Source organism: Lathyrus oleraceus, chromosome 5 (genome assembly GCF_024323335.1).
Source record: "Lathyrus oleraceus cultivar Zhongwan6 chromosome 5, CAAS_Psat_ZW6_1.0, whole genome shotgun sequence".
Taxonomy (NCBI): Eukaryota; Viridiplantae; Streptophyta; class Magnoliopsida; order Fabales; family Fabaceae; genus Lathyrus; species Lathyrus oleraceus.
The window spans coordinates 436527083-436532204 of NC_066583.1; positions in this window are offsets into that span (position 1 = coordinate 436527083).

Sequence of the window (5122 nt, forward strand, 5' to 3'; positions counted from 1 at the left end):
AACAAAAATACATATCACCCAACAAAGTAGGCACAGGATTCCCAATCAAGAAAAGTCTAATGGCATTAACATCAACAAAAGTATTAATATTAGGGAATAAACCTAATCCATAGATGAGCAACATAAAGATAGCTTCAAAAGCGTCCACACTACCAGCTTGAGCAAAAGTAGTAGCTTCCTTGATGAGGAAAACAGATGGCAATAAAAACAACCCTCCTTTCTTCACCCAATGAGCCTATATCTCAGACTTCTTCAAGTGAAGAGCTTCAGCAATGATACTAGACCGGGGAATCTCCTCCAATCCACTAAAAGGTACTCTACTAGAAACAGGTATCCCCAAAAGATGAGAATACTCCTCCAAGGTAGGCACAAGCTAAAAATCTGGGAAAGTGAAACAATGGTAGAGAGTATCATAGAACTATACCAATACACTCAAAAGTCCTTCAACTACATCAGCAGACAAGATGGATAGAAGCTTCCTATGACGTTGTTTGAAGTCCAAGGGATCTAATACAAAATATGTTAGCTTCCTTAACTCTTTCAAGTCGGGACATCTCAAACTGTACTTCTTAGTGTTCCTTCGTCCATAATCCATGGTCTAAAAATATTTGCAAATGATACCTTAGTTCCTTGAAATTTTGTGTGATGAATGTTATGATGCGCATGAATGCATGAATGCAACAATAAAAAATAAGGGATCAAACACAAGGCAAACAAAGGTCAAGGGATGAATCAAGTATTTGTCAAGATCAATCATCCATTTTGGTGGATTATGGTTTACATCTTATCAACACCCAAGTTCCATTGAAATTGACAAGACTTGATTGGATCAACCAAGAATCAGGGGTTTGTTGCAAGTCACGAGCATGGAGTCTGGGTAAGAACCATCCCAAAGGAGTGAACTAAGGACAAAAACCTGTAAATCATGTTCTGAAAAGTTCCCAGAGTCTTAATTCCATCTATCGGATATTACAGGTTAAAATGACTGACTCATCGACCCATAATATTCTCAAGAGAAACTCGTATGAGTGTAGTATCGCGTAACAACTGTTATCAAGTCTACACTTGAACAGTTTCCGCACTACGTCCTAAATAGGCCAAGAAGGGTTAAATGTTCTAAGGTCCTCAGCTTCTCGGACCCAATTAGAAATAGTACTGCCTAACCACAAATACTTGTGTGGCATTTCCAAATCCAAATGAGTCTCCACTGAGCAAATGGATATCAAGCCAACTTGTTAAAGACTACTCCACACAAGTCGAACATGACTATACCATCCTCCTATCTTAATTGCACTCAAGTTCGGGTTAGAACTTATCTCACCACTCAGAGATCACCAAGCACAACAAGTAGATTATATCACACATACATATATACAAACATCACATATATACAAATATATTCACACAAAAAGTAGGCTAAACCCACTGGAGACTACTCCCTAGTAGAGTCGCCACTTAATTTCTGTAGCGGGAAATTGATCGTGTGTTATTCGCAAGTACACGAATTATGTCAAAGTAATATAAAAGAATATCGATCCCACAAAGACCAATCGTCAATCTATCGATTACTATCGTTACGGTGTTTATCTAAGATGATATAAAAGAGATATTGGATTTGCAAAATAATGGTAAATAATAAATGCAGGTAAAGACAGGTTGAATGTATCTCACGTCAGTTAAGTGATGTTTCGATTGTCTAAATAGAACTACTTATGAGGCAATATTTTCTACTCTTGAAAAGAATCCATTTAAAAGGAACTGTCGCTTTCGCGTATTTAGAACCGAGTTTACCCTTAAATTAAGGCATTTTATTGTCACTTATAAAAGGTGTGCAGAATGCTAAAGTAGTAAACTTATTTTTAAGAAATGAGACTCGTAAACTTAGTTAAAAAGTGATTTTGATTTGGAAAGTTTACCCAAGGAGTTTCCTGATTTTAAATCTATCAACGCGTTCGAAAACAGTTTCAAAAATAGTTTTTCCTTAAAGTGATAAAAATTCCTAGTTAACTAAGCCAGGGTGCTTTCGCACTCCTTGAATAATTAAAACTAACCAAGTTTGTTTTAGAAAACTCAAGTTAAAAATCAAAACAACCTTTAAAGTATTTCTACAGATTCAATATGTAAAACATTACTTTAACCGCAATCCTTACATTCTAACCTTTAAAAGATTTAGCCAAACATGGTAACACAAACAAACACAACGGTATTGATCATGATGAAAAGTTTGTTTTAGAATGTGAGGCGTAAAGAGCGAGTAAAGTGCGTAAAATAAATAAAGTAAAGCGAGTGCGGAAAATAAATAAAGTAAAGCGAGTGCAGAAAATAAATAAAGTAAAGCGAGTGCGGAAAATAAATAAAGTAAAGCGAGTGCGGAAAATAAATAAAATAAAAGCGTAGGCAGAAAGTAAATAAAATAAAAGCGTAAATAAGAACCTGCTCCAAATGGAGGGCTTTAAATCTGGTACAAGAAAGATAAACCTCCGACTTCTAAAGCTAAAGACGACAGCAACTCGAAGTGACCCAACTCAATCTCACTAAGGTGCGATAACCCCCCGATGTGACGGATTATCGCTATTACAAATGATAAATATATGCTTAGTGTTGTAAAACTAAGTTGGATGATTAGAAAATGAAATGGAACGAACTATTTATAGAGGATTTCAGCAGCTTGCAAAGACCATGGTGCCCTCCAACTTCTCTTTAGTGGGAACTTGATTTCCAAAGGTGGCGCCCGCCATCCCTTCATGGTGCTCGCCATGTGTGTAAATGGGGTGGATCATGGGAACATGGCGGTTACCTCCTAGTTGAGGGTTGATGACTCATGGCTTCTCCTATAGCGGCCGCCATGTGCAACACCATGTGTGTAATTTCGTCGAAAAACCCTAATTTTAGGTCTTTTTGCTTCGTTTCTTCCAAAAGAGTCCGAAAGTGCTAAATATTTGAAAACAAGATAAAAGAGAGCATAATACAAACAAAATGATAATAAATTCCTAATAAACATGTGAAATCCGAGTCAAAAACACGGTGTAATTCAGTGTGATCAAATTCTCCCACACTTAAACCTTTGCTTGTCCTCAAGCAAAACTCTTTATAGTTTATGCAAGAAAAATAGTACCAACTAGAGTTAATTCAAGGCAAAAAGACTTATGAGTTCATTCAAGGAATGTATCGATAGGTACTAACGAATCGAACTAAGGGTATTGTAGTGACACTTCCCACAATTACGGTCGTAGGCTTCGTTCCTATACAAATCAATCCACATTATCCCACCATACCTAAGCCTTCTTTTTGTTTTCTTAAAGTCCTTTTCATTAAGGTGCAATCACATTAAGCCTGTTATCCGTACATACTCATAGTAAAGTGACTGGTTAGTGATTATGATCTTAAGCATGGGGCTCTGGTACATAAGTTGGTATAACCCTTTTATTCAACCTAATTTGCAGTCGTGGGGGATTGGATTGTAATCCACCCTACCAAGTTCAGCACCAAATACCTCTGAACCAACAAACAAATAGGCTTATTTTTTTATTTTTCTAAGCATGGGGCTCCGGTACATAAGTTGGTGTAACCCCTTTATTTAACTCAATTTGCAGTTGTGGGGGATTGGATCGTAATCCACCCTACCAAGTTCAGCATCAGATACCTCTGAACCAACAAACAAATAGGTTTATTTGTATATACTTTTTATTTTTCTTCTGCATGTTTCGCATATGTCTTTATTTTGCTGGGTTAAATGACCGTGTGAGAGTCACCTAGCCCGGATTTTCATATGACTTGAGAACAAAGCAGGAATTTTTGTGATCATTCACTTATTTTCATCGGTCCCCTACGTAGAGCATGCTTAAGCCGGAACTGACTGCAAGGATAAACTACTTAAGGACTTATTTGGAACAAAAATTGGGGCTACAGCATATGGGGTATCAGGGTCGACTCTTATAATCATGAAGCCTAAGGTGCTAAGACAATACCAATTTTTAGAAAACGTTTTCCCAAGTCTTTTACATCCTGTTATAAACCTGTCTTATAGCCTGAATGTTCAAGATGTATTGTTTTCTTGGCTAAAAAGTTTTTTGGTAAGGTTAAAGAAATGGGGGAAATAAGGATACACTACACAGATGACTCATCAGACACGTGTTATTTTATTGAAAGGGAAAAACAAGCAACTAAAACATAAAACATACTAAAATTAAAAGAAAACGGTAAAAAGCGATAAAAGTAAAGGAAAGCGATAAAAAGCAATAAAAATAAAGGAAAGATGAAAAGCGATACAATCTCCTCCCACACTTAAACCGAACATTATCCTCAATATATCGATATGATATAGGGTAGGAGTAACCTGGAAGAGAGAGAGAGAGAGAGAGAGAGAGAGAGAGAGAGAGAGAGAGAGAGAGAGAGAGCTAGGGGTGAGCACCGGTACCGTCACCGTCACCGCCCTGGTCAGGATGCCTGGGTCGACGACGTTTGGTTCGAGTACTAAGTCCTTCCTGCAGCTGCTGAGAGTGACCTAGGAGAGATCCTTGGGTGGCCTCGATGAGAGAGAAGTGACACTCATTGGCATATCGCTGGTGTTGCTGCTCATTAGTGATCGCAAGTAAGGACTCAGTGACAGTCTGATGTGCTTGCTCACTACACTGCTGGGAAGCTACCATAAAACTCATGTTATCTGTCAGTTGTTGGTTTATGGTATTCAGGAGGGTGGCACGCCTTTCCTCATGAGCCAGGTGCTCGCGCCACATCTCCTCGGTGATGTAGAAACCGGAAGTGGTACCTGCAAAAGGGTTAGAGGAAGAAGGTGCAGTGTGTGCAGGTGATGCAGCAAGAATATCATGAGCAGGTGACTGGTTGCGCCAGTCATACTCATCGTTGGTCCCTTGCCCATCGTCCATAGGGACGTTAGGTGGAAAAGGATCGGTAAATGGTGGAGCATCAAGATCGTATGTCCAGTTCCTCGCATGTCGCAGATATGTACGTTGAGAGCAAGGTAGGACAACACTGGGTACAGCTGCACCATGTATCATGAGGTAAAAACCACCTTCTCGCCGCACCTTGCATAATTTCATATCTTTCAAAAACATCAAGTTAATGGTGCGGTGAGGGAGTGGTTCCAAGGTGGCTAACTCAG